This window comes from Ursus americanus, chromosome 9 (assembly GCF_024610735.1).
Source record: "Ursus americanus isolate L20-20 chromosome 9, mUrsAme1.1.p, whole genome shotgun sequence".
Lineage (NCBI taxonomy): Eukaryota > Metazoa > Chordata > Mammalia > Carnivora > Ursidae > Ursus > Ursus americanus.
In genome coordinates this window covers 60,944,257-60,956,928 of record NC_142135.1, presented here as the reverse complement: position 1 = coordinate 60,956,928, position 12,672 = coordinate 60,944,257, and positions in this window count along the sequence as shown.

Below are 12,672 nucleotides of genomic sequence, written 5' to 3'. Positions count from 1 at the left end.
AGGTAGGCAGGGCAATTTATGTAGGGCCAATGAGCCACGCAAATCACTGCTTTTTCCTACAAACACAATGGGAAGTTATTAATGTGGTTTACAAGGCGAGTGGCTGCTCTGCAGGGAGTGGTTTATACAGGGTGAAATTTAGGATTTAGGACAGTGAGAAGGCTATTGTAGTGTTCCCAAAGGAGATAATGGTGGTTCAACAAGGAGGCGAGAGCAGAAGCAGAGGAGTGCATGTAAGATAGAGTTTGACAGAACTGATAGGATTTGCTGACAGAGTGACTTTTAGGAAATGAGAAAAGGAAGAAATCAAGGATGAGCTATAGGCGTCTGGTTTACACACCTGGGTGGATTGCGCTATGATTTATTGGTGTATCAATGGATCAGATTAGGGTAGAAAGTCAAGACTTTTATTTCAACAGTGGCATTAAAGATGCCAATTATATATTCATGTGGCTATTCCAAAACAACAGTAGACTGTATGATTCTGGAATTAAAGAGAGTTTAGAACTGGAGATATAAATCTGGGAGTCATCAGCTGACAGGTAATGGTTGAAGCCCTTGGATCACATGGTATCAGCCAGGGAAAATATAAATGGCAGCCCAGGGAAAAGGCTCAGGACTTTTCAAATTAAGCTTTTGAGAATAGGATTGGCCAATGTGGTAGAAGCACATGTGTCCCAGAATTCACATGCAGAAAGTGTTTCAAAGGGGAAGAATTAGTTATTTAGTTAGTTCTGGTGAGAAACATACCCAACGTACGTACTCATAAGAGGCCAAGCTAGGGTTTGCAATCACACTCCCTCTCAGTCTACATCCTATGGCTTTCTACAGTGTCGTGTTTCTGGATTAACTAACAGATTTTGCAATTCACTGGTGTATGCAAGTTCTATAATTCCAATTCTAGTACTCTTCTTAATGCCCATAGCTGTTTCTCAATAAAGCCAGTAATGTTTTATTTTTTGAAAATTTAAAAAAGATTTTAGTATTTATTTGAGAGAGGGAGATAGAGAGGCAAGCATGAGCAGGAAGAGGGGCAGAGGGAGAGGGAAAAGCAGACTCTCCACTGAGTGTGGAGCCTGACATGGGGCTCGATCCCAGGATCCTGAGATCATGACCTGAGCCGAAGTCAGACACAACCACCTGAGCTACCCAGGTGCCCCAATAATGTTTTATTTTAATTAAAGAGTCTAAGTTATGCAGGATACTGTTGATTTTAGGTCACCTTTCTGCCTTTGCATTTGGGGCTGATTTATTTATACTCAAATATTAACGCATTATCTGAAATCATTCACTCAACTATTTCTCTAGTTTTTTAATTTCATGATAGAACAGAGTATTTTTATATGCCTTTTCCAACTGCATAGTTTTATTCCACTTAGATATTTAAAACAAGAAATATGGAATTGCTTCTTATTCCTTTGTTAAAAGGGAATAAATCAAAAGCAATTATAATTATTCTAGGAATACAAGAGAAAAAGAACTTTGATGTTGTCCTTTAAGACTAAGGTATATATTTTACAGTACTCATCTATAATTAAGAATTGTGTATCTTGGTTTTGTAATTAAACTGACACTGTGATTTTGCGATTTATGATTTGTGATTATATGAATTATGTGAGTTAAATACTGCAATTCAATATAAAGGTTATATACTTATAAAATATATTCATAATTGGAAAGTAAGGCTAATTGTATATAAGACAAGAGAGAAAGAAGACAATTATGAGATGCTGTAAGAATTTCATGGGCTATTGTAAATCTAGTAGGATAATGATGTCACACAACGCTTCAGACTTAAAATACCATTAAGAGATTCTAGTGATCCAACTCTTGAGCAAAATAGATTTCAACTACCAGTAAATTACTATTTAGCTTAGAATGATCTAAAACATCTATTAAAATAGTAACAGTTGAGAATTGAGAAAATTCACAATAAACACATGAACTAACTAGGTTAAAAGTTTAAAATATATTAAAAAGGGTATGCAAAAAAAAAAAAATCGCACACACACTACTCCCCAAAGCCCCCTAATACAGGTTTATTTGTTTAAATCACTAAAACTGATCAACTAGGAAAAACAGCTAAGATCTCACACTCATCCCCCACCACTTACCTGTGTGTATCTGTGTGTACCTGTGTGTACATGTATCTGTGTGTACCTGTGTGTACCTGTGTGTATCTGTGTGTACATGTGCATACCTGTGTGTACCTGTGTGTACCTGTGTGTATCTGTGTGTACATGTGCGCATGCGTGTGTATCCATGTGTATCCGTGTGTACATGTGTGCATCTGTGTGTATCCATGTGTATCCGTGTGTACATGTGTGTACCTGTGCGTACCTGTGTGTATCTGTGTGTACCTGTGCATATCCGTGTGTATCCGTGTGTATCTGTGTGTACCTGTGTGTACATGTGTATACATGTGTGTATCCGTGTGTACCTGTGTGTATATGTGTGTACATGTGTGCGTTGTGTATCTTTGCATGTAGCTTAAGAAACATTTTATTCCACTAAAAATTTAGATTCTTCTCTGCAAAAAATAGTTTTCTAGTTAATTGTTTATACTTCTATTCATTACGTCTCTATTTTCTATTTTTCTGTTTGAGCTTCCATATGAGTTTTACCTTTTAAATACTTAGTCAGCTTTTCTTTTTTAAAACCTTAGGTTTAAAAACCATTTTTTTCCAACAAATGATTTTTCTTTCAGCCTTTCAAAATAATCTCAGGCACCGGTAGGGCTTTACAGCGCTAAATTCCAGTAGCAAATAGGGTTTGCAGCATTTAATTTCTGAACTTTAAATATATTTGCAAGAGAGGTAAACTTAAGCCAGCCAAAATTTATTTGAGGTCAGTCAACATTTATTGACTCTCAACTGTGTGTGTAGATATCTGTCTCATCCTTGGCATCAAGTTTACACAATCCCTGCATACCACGGAGACCCATGAAATAGCCTAAGGAACATTTACTGAGCAATAAATTAAAAATATTACCTAATAACATAGCTGAGAATTTGAGCCCATATATGCTGAGGAGCATCAAAAAGAAGAATAATGAGACTGCTGATGAAGGTATCCAGGCCCCTCTGGAACTTTTTGCCCCATATTTCTATATACATTAAATCACCAATAAATAAAACTGGGGATTTTCTTTTCTTTGCATGTTCAGCATTAGCATAAGAAGTCTTTGCTGTTAAAGGCACATTTACTATGAAATTTGCTGTGTCTTAATTTATGTAGACTATTTATTAATTAAATAGTATGTTTAGATTTTTCCCCAAAAATTCCATATCAATTTAATCTCTTGTCCAAAATTTTCTAAAAAGTGTATTTTTTTATGTTAGAAAAATTAAGAGAAATCAAGATTAGTAAGTAGTATTTAGCGATAAAGTATCGATATACATAAAGTAATATCTAAGGAATATAATATATATATTATATATATATTATATAAACTTATATAAAATATAAGTGGTTATGTCCTAGAGAAAGGAGCTAAGCAAGTGTTGATGTCTTGGGGTACTACAGAATTACAGAGCTCAAGGAGAAACTCAGAGATTATAAAATGTGATTCTTATTTTATAGGTGAAAAAACTGAGGCACTCAGAAGTCGTGTGTCAGAATTGGGATTAAAACTTCCAGTTCTGAGTTTCCACCATATCATGTGATCGGTAATAAATCTCAGGTGAAAAACTGGTAATCAAAACAATGAATGTTTATATAGTTTTTTGTTCTCTACAGGTTGCCAGTGAGAGATTTTTTTTTCATTCCATATTATTTTATTAAGTTCACAAAGTGCACTTCTATTCCAAAATGCATATTAATTTTTCTTTAACCTCTATAAATGTATGACAGGATTTTGTGAATCTCAGTATTTAACATTATGTATTAAAAAGCTGTGAGTGGGCACAGATTCGTATGTGCAATAAAGATGGGGCACCAGGGTGCCTGGGTGGCTCAGTCAGTAAAGCGTCTGCCTTTGGCTCAGGTCATGATCTTGGGGTCCTGGGATTGAGCCTCCACGTTGGGCTCCCTGTGGGGAGTTTGCTTCTCCCTCTTCCTCTACCCCTCCCCCACCCCCCTGCTCATGCTCTCTCTCTCACTCTCTCTTTTTCAAATAAACAAATTCTGAAAGAAAGAAAGAAAAGAAAAGAAAAGAGAAGAAAAGAAAAAAAGAGAAAAGAAAAGAAAAAGAAAGAAGAAAGAAAGACGGGGGCATAGTCCTTCAGTTCAAGCAATGGTTCTTGGTAACTGCATTACTTTATATAAAATAAACAGCTCTTCCTCTAAATCCTGTCAGTATTGGGCAGTTCAATTATCCATTATGACCGCAATTTAGGATTAGTTAGTGATGAGCTCTCCCACATGCAGATTTCTATGACCGTTCTAGGAAAACCCGTGTACAGGAAGAGCAACAAGTTCTGTTTTATGAAAAATCTCACCAGGTAGGATAAAGGGGAGCACTGTCACAAAGTTTGGGGTTATTTTCTCAAAATATTTCACCATCTTTGTAAGAAAACATTTTTTTCAGAGTTCTGCTATAGTTCGATGTCATATTTTTATATCTTTGGTCTTCCTATGCTTGCCAGAAAGATTTAGGGAGGCATATGTCCAAATGCAATTTTGCAACACCAACACATTAACATATTATAGGGAAAATCTACTCAACCTTTACTTTTGAATGTCTATGGAGATGACATTTCTGTAGCTGAAGGTTCATTCTCCTTTAAAAATAATAAAATATCCAGGAATTCATTCATGTATGCCCATAATGAAATTGATAATGACGTATCATCCTATTTAAGAGTCACAGAGGACTTTATGATGGTACACTTTTTCCTTGTTTAGAAGAAAAGAACAAAAACACATTAAAGGAACTCTAAGTAGAAATATGATTTACATCTGATATGTTTGGATGGTCTCCAAAACCACAACAGAATCTCTTTCCTCTGATCACCTTCTGGTGCTGATCTTGCCATCATTTAGTTATTCAGTGACTCAGATTCTCTTGTCAAAAGCACATTGATCTATCTCAGAGCTGCTCTGTGTAACTCATGGCCGTAATTTTGCATATTTCTTAGACAGCGTGTTGCAAGATCCTTTGTGTGGGGACTATATGATGAGTATTTCTACTACTTGGTTGAAAAAAAGAGACATTTTAAAAGACCAAGAAATAACCATGGGAATAAGACTGCATTTATAAGTATCCCATAACTTAAAGAAGAATTTGCTAATTCAAATGCTGTGTATAATATGCAAGTGGTGTACCAGTCCATAGGGTCAGTAGGATATAATTTGGTATTCTCTTTATTAGACAATAAGGAAATAGCAACTTATAGTGCTTACAGCTTAGCCTCTGGGCCAGATGGTCAACAGCTCTATTATCCCAAGTATGTATCTTAAACTTTTTAAGTCTCAATTTATTTAGCTATAAAATAGGGAAAATATTACCTAGTTCTTAGGGTTATTGTGAAGCTAAATGAGGGTCTATTTATCGATTGATTAGCATAATGCCTGAGACAGAGGAAGTACTCAATACAAGTCAGTTGTTTTATTATGATTATCATTAATTTGTAGATATCAGCTAGATATTTCCAGATGTGAGAGAGTAGGTTGCAAATTAAACAGGAAAAAATCCATTTAAAGGAAAAAATTTTTTAATCTGAAAAAAGGTGGTTAGAAATGGTTCTGTCATGTAGCTCTGGTAATCTGGTCTATTGATACAAGTTCCAGAATTGCATAGTGTTCAGAAAGCTTGGGACAAGATGCTAATTTTTGGAACACTGCAGAATAGGCAAGAGCACTCAGAAGATTTTGAATATAATAGGGTTTAGAGTATAGGATGGAGTTGACTATGACATATCAATAATCAAAAAATATGCCTCTGATAATAATTTCTCCACAATTGTGGAGGCCAAAATTAGCATTCCAGATTGTAAGGAAAATAGTTGGTGCCACCTCATCCCAGTGTTAACTGGACAGACACATATATATATATATATATATATATATATATATATACACACACACACACATATTAACTGCCATATTTCTATATATATAATAATATATAAATAATATATAAATAAAAATATATAAATAATAAATATATAAATATATAAAAATAATAAAATATAAATAAATAATAAATAAAATATAAATAATATAAATATACATAAATATATATATATAAATAAATAATATATAAATAATAAATAAATAATATATATAAATTAACTGCCTAAGTGTTCCTCCTGGAAGGAAACACCTCAGCTAAAATCATATTTCCTGGATGGGGTCCAGCTTCACAAAAGAGGGAAAGAGGGTTTTCTCTGTGGAACACATTAAATGCCTGATATTTCTATACCAGTTTGGAGTTTGGAGTTTGGAGATGTCTCTCCCACCATCACCCAACCGTTCCGGGTCTCCAACCCAGGATAAGAGAATTCATCTCTAGTTAAAGCGTGGAAAGAGACAGATGCAGCCCCCATGATCAACAAACAGCAGCACCAGAGAAAGGTTTTCTGCACTTCATTCTGAGGAGGGAACTGGAGGTCAGCGTTTCTTCATTCCATCCTCCTAGGAACTGAAGCCACAAACCCCCTTTCTATCCTCCCGCTCCTAACTCCTACCCGTTCCCTCAGGCAAAAGCTGCTTGGAATTGGTTAACTGACAGCTTTAGGATGAGTCTGAAAAAAGGAGAAACAAGCAGGACTTGTAGGGAAGGTAAAGTGGTAGAAAGACAGGACTTTAGAAGAGAAGAAAAAAAAAAAAGATGACCGTACTCTAGCGGGGAAGCGCTTTCTGCTACCAACCTGAGATAGACAGGATATGGCTTCAAAGTGGGTTGAAGGTAAACATGAAGAAAATTTACATCATTGGGATTCCTTGCATGTACTTCATTTTCTTTGTAAGCATGTCTTTCCAATTATTAAGAACATAACTAAGAGCGTTCACTTGTATTATTATGTTCTTCAGCTCGGCTGCTCTAACAACATTTATTTCTCAAGGTTCTAGGGGCTGAGAATTACAAGATCAAGATGCCAGGATATCTAGTTCTTGGTGAGGGCCCTCTTCCTGGCTTGTAGACAGCCAGTATCCACATTATGTCTACACACAGTACAGAGGAAGAAGGAGGGGCTCTGATCCCTCCCTTCCTCTATAAGGGCACCAGTCCCAATCAGAGAGCTCCACTCCCATGACCACATAAACTCAAAGGCTTCACTTCCAAACATCATCATATTGGGGATTAGTGCTTCAACATGTGAATTTTGGTGGTGGTGGGTGGGGGACATATTCAGTCCATAGCAATAACGCTGTGACTGGCTCAGGAAAAGTGAGCACTAAAGAGTAGAGGCAGGACTGGCCACAGGGTGCTGTGTGTTGATGTCGGAGGATTGACTTTTCCACTTCCCATCTTTGGTTTCTGGTGTTCCTATTGTCTTCCTATAGTGATGTCATGTAGTGTATACAAATAATACATTTAATTGTAAAATATTAAACATTATTGCTTCAATAGATAAATAACAGAGAGGAATATTCTTTTAATATCTCCTCTTTCTTTCCTGGTTTCCTCTTAGAATGTAATACTTGTTTTTTTTTTTTTTTTTTCACATTTTCAAAGATCATTAGTGTACCTTTTCTTCTCTCTCCATTTCAGAAATATGGTGACCCCAGAAGCATTGTGTAGGCTGGGTGATGGAGTGTTCAAAAGCATTGTAAAGACCCAGCTTCAAATCCTAGCTCTCTCTTTTACTAGTTGGTTTGACCTCATTCAAGTTGGGAAGATTGAGTAAGAGAATTGAACACCGAATATGTATGCATTAAATGGCATACAGTAAACCCTTACTGGCAGTTTTGGTAGCATTTTCTGCCTTCCTGTATCTAGAAAGATCGGGTATTAAAAATTGTAACAAAATTATAAATTTGTCCTACTAAGATTAGTTTCAGTTGAGCAAATTTACAGTCCCCCTGAAAAAGCATCCAAATCCATATAAACACAGAAGAGCACAGCAGCCGGGGTCCAAGCGTAAAGGTCACCTCTGCACAATCCAGATGCTTTGTTCCTACTCTTAGAGTCTACCTCTTAATTATTTCCTGTCTTATTGGATGTTACCATGTTTTCTAAAAATCGTTATCTCTGCCTCCCTTCCCCCACCCTCTGACAATCAGTTCTTGGGTCCTTTTAATTCTGTCCTCTGATTATTTTGGAAACCCATCATCTCTTCTCTATACCCACTGCCATTGTGCATTTCTTGTCTGGGTCACAGTGACCTCTCAATCGGTTTGTTTGCTTGTTTGTTTCCACTTGCCTCTCTTATCCATCCTTTGCACCTTGGCATTTTAAAGAACAAATCTGATCATATTTCTCCACCTAAAACCTACCCAGTGGTTCTCTATGCCTTATGCAATTCATTAGAAGATTCCTAGGTTGGCCTGCCACATACTGCTTGTTGTCTTCTAATTATCTATTTTCCCCTTTTCTTTAGTAATACAACCCCTCCCCCCATTTTTAGGAGGCACAGAACTGTCCTCACTGAAGGTTCAATTCCCCAGCTTCCCTCATAGTTCATTGTAACCATTGGCCTCAGTTCTGGTCAATGGAATGGAAGAGAGTGTCATGTACTATTTCTGCTAAGCGTCCTGAGAGTGAGGCATTGTGTCCTACCGCATCTCGTTCTCTCCTGATAGATTGTAGTATGACAGTTGGAGCCAGATCAGCTCATTGAACTTGTGAGGTGGGAAGCTAAAGATAGTGGACCAGCAAGACAGAAGCCAAACTGACAAGGATCAGAGCTTCCAAACTTCCCTTAGACTGGCTTCTTCAGGTTATAAGTTATGTATGAGAGAAATGAACTTCTGTCCTATGTCAATACTATTTTGAATTACTGACACATTTAGGGAAGCTAAATCCTAAAATATATAATATCCACTATCTTTCAAAGTCTTTTTTACTTTTCACATTTCATATTCCATCTCTTTACTACTGGACATCTCTTTACAACAATACTGATCTCAGAATGGTTTCAGTCTTACTGTTTTTTTGTTCATGCTGTTCCCTGAAACTTGCAGTTCTAGTCTTCCTTTCTGGATTTTAGAATTCTTACTTGATTTTAAATACCCTGTCCAAACATCATCTCCCATAAGCAATCACTAACAATCTCCCTTATGCCCTCAAAAGTAATTTTGCTTTTTCTCTGTGCCTTACACCTTCCTTGGTTGTACAGGATTACGTTATTTCACCATTCACACACATGGACGGTTCCTTATTTCTGTGTGATCTCCCCGCCCCCCCCGCCCCGTCCCAATTCTTTGAAGGCAGTAATTCCATTGTATTTATTTGCTGGGTCTAGCAGTAACTGGCAATTAGTAAGTAATCAATAAAAATTTGTTGAAGTATGGTTTTGATTGTACGGGGCATAATTACATTTCTGGAGTTCTTAGATAAAAAATAATGTTGCATAGTCATTGTTTCTCAATTCAAAGGGGGAAAAAAAGCACATTTACTTGTTCCATTAAGGGTTGTTAAAATTTTTCAATATTTCTGTTGCATATTGTTAAAAAGACTGCATGACTTTATTTCAGATACTACGTTCTGTTTTGAAATGCTTCATAATAAAGAATGTGGCCTCAGATCAATGTTAGAACATTAAAGTATCACTTACTTCCAGTATAATAAAATTGACTAGAATCGTAAAAGCAGAATTTTAGATACATCTATTTTCTTTTTAAAACAACTTTCCAACAATGTTTCTTTCTTGTATAAAATTTTGTACCCGACTTTTCCCCCCCTAAATGTTTCAGAGCAGTTTCCCAGGTTTTTAAGTTGTCCTCAAAACTATTAAAAAATTACCTGCATAATATTCACTTTATGGCCTCTATACTTTATTTAACTACTCTACTTTCTGTCCTCAGGATTTGCCCATGCTGGACATTTCATGAAACCGGCATCAGGCAATATGTGGTCTTTCGTGACTGGCTTTTTTCACATCACATAATGCTTTCAAGGCTCATTGGTGTCGTATCAGCATATTATCAGTACTTCATTCCCTTTATTGCTTAATAACATGCCATCGTATGTCTAAACCACATTGTGTTTATCCATTCATCAGCTGGTGGGTATTTGGAGTGTTTCCATTTTTTGGCTATTATGAATAATAATGTTAGGAACATTCATGGACAAGCTTTTGTGTAGACATATGTTTTCATTTCTCTTGGGTATATATCTACAAATGGGATTATAGAACCATACAGTGACTCCATCTCTAGCATTTTGAGGAACTATTAAACTGTTTTCCAAAATGGCTGCACCATTTGACATTGCCACCAGCAATGTATGAGGGTTCCAATTCCCCCCATTCTCACCAGTGTTTGTTGTTAATGGTATTTCAATTGCAGCCATTCAAGTGCGTGTGAAGTGGTATCACATTGTAGTTTTAATTTCTTTCCCCCAGTGACTATGGATGTTGGGCACCTAGTCATGTGTTGATTGACCATTTTTATATTTTTGAAAACTTTTATTTATTCCTATAACAAATCTCATCAGTCTGTGTTTGTTCATAGAATTTAGTGTGCAATGCTTCAGTGCTAGTACCGTATGGAGAGATTCAGTGTCACATGGCAAAATGGAGTAGGAAGGGACCTTAAGAGTTTTCAAGTGAAATACTCTTAATTTACAGTTAAATGAGTTAAATAGCTACAGTTAAATAGCTAGAGAGGTTAAGTGATTGCCAGTTGAGGTGAAGCAGCGTAGAAATCAAAAGCAGTGATTACTTTCAAACCACTGTGGCCTCCTTGCAAATCACAGAGAAGCAGAGTACTTTGTCAATGATATAAACTCTCATTTTACACTTGAGTGTTTTGGTAGCAAGAGAAGTGAATATAATAGGTAGTAGAAAAGTATTCTACTTTACTTGTAGCTACTGAAAGAAACTGGTAGTAGTTTGGATCTGTACAATTTATCTCAGCTGATGACCTAGACTTAACAGTTCTGTCTGTTAAAGCACAATATTAATAGGTTTCAAACATATCACTCAAGGAAAGATATCTAGCTTATCCATTGATGGCTTAGGACCAGGATATTAAATTCTTAGATTTCTAACTCACTGGGTTGGTAATCTTTTAGCTAAACACTACACTGCACCCTCTTTATTGGATCTTTCCAGGAAGCAGAGTTGTCTGCAGTCCCAGATGCAATTATTCTGGGAGTTGTTCATTCTAATAAAATCACACTCAGGAAATATTAAAATACTTAAAAAAAAAAGGCAGGCTCTGTATAAATTGCTATTTGCACAGATGAAGTTATATAAACGACACGGAATATTGAGATGCAACCCATGAGAGTGTATTACTGACTTGCTCTTTCCCAAATATTAGTGTTCAGAATTTCTAAACCTAGGACATGTCTGAGATGTACAGGAGTGATGTCATCGATACGCGGTGTTGTGTTTATCAAAGCCACTTCAATTCAAAGAGGTAGTCATATGATGAAAAAATGCAAAGTATAAATAATTTTTCAAATTACAATAATTAATCATAAGTCACATTTATCTAAGGGGTTAATTTAATTTTTTGGAAGTTTTTATTTAAATTCCAGCTAATAAGCATACAGTATAGTATTAGTTTCAGGTGTACAATAGAGTGATTCAACACTTCCATACATCACCTGGTGCTCATCACAGCCAAGTGCACACCTCAATCCCCATCACCTATTTTACACCCCCCCCCACCTCCTCTCTGGAAACCATCAATTTGTTCTCTATATTTAATTAAAAGTCTGTTTCTCGGTTTGCCTCTCTCTTTTTTTCCTCTGCTCATTTGTTTTGTTTCTTAAATTCCACGTATGAGTGAAACCATATGTTATTTGTCTTTCTCTGACTGATTTATTTTGGATAGCATAATACTCTCTAGATCCATCCATGTTCTTATAGATGGCAAGATTTCATTCTTTTTATGGCTGAGTAATATTCCATTGTATGTACATACCACATCTTCTTTATCCACTCATCAGTCAATGGACATTTGGACTATGTCCATAATTTGACTCTTGTAGATAATGCTGCTGTAAACATCAGGATACATGTATCCCTTTGAATTAGTATACTTGTATTCTTTGTGTAAATACATAGTACTGCAATTGCTGGATTGTAGGGTAGCTCTATTTTTAACTTTTTCAGGAACCTCCATACCATTTTCCACAGTGGCGGCACCAGTTTGCATTCTCACCAACAATTCAAGAGGATTCCTCTTTCTCCACATCCTTGCTAGCACCCATTGTTTTTTGTACTGTTGATTTTAGCCTTTCTGACAGCCATGAGGTGACATCTCTGTAGTTTTGATTTGTATTTCTCTGATGAACAGTGATATCGAGAGATCTTTTCATGCATTTATTAGGCATCTGTATGTCTTCTTTGGAAAAATGTCTATTCACATCTTCTGCTCATTTTTTATTGGATTATTCATTTTGGGGTGTTAAGTTTTATAAGTTTTTTGTATATTTTGGATACTAACCCTTTATCAGATATGTCATTTGCAAATATCTTCTCCCATTCCATAGGTTGCTTTTAGTTTTGTTGATCACTTTCTTTGCTGTGCAAAAGCTTTTTATTTTGATGTAGTCCCAACAGTTTTTTTTTTTGCTGTTGTTTCCCTTGCCTCAGGAGACAGATCTAAAAA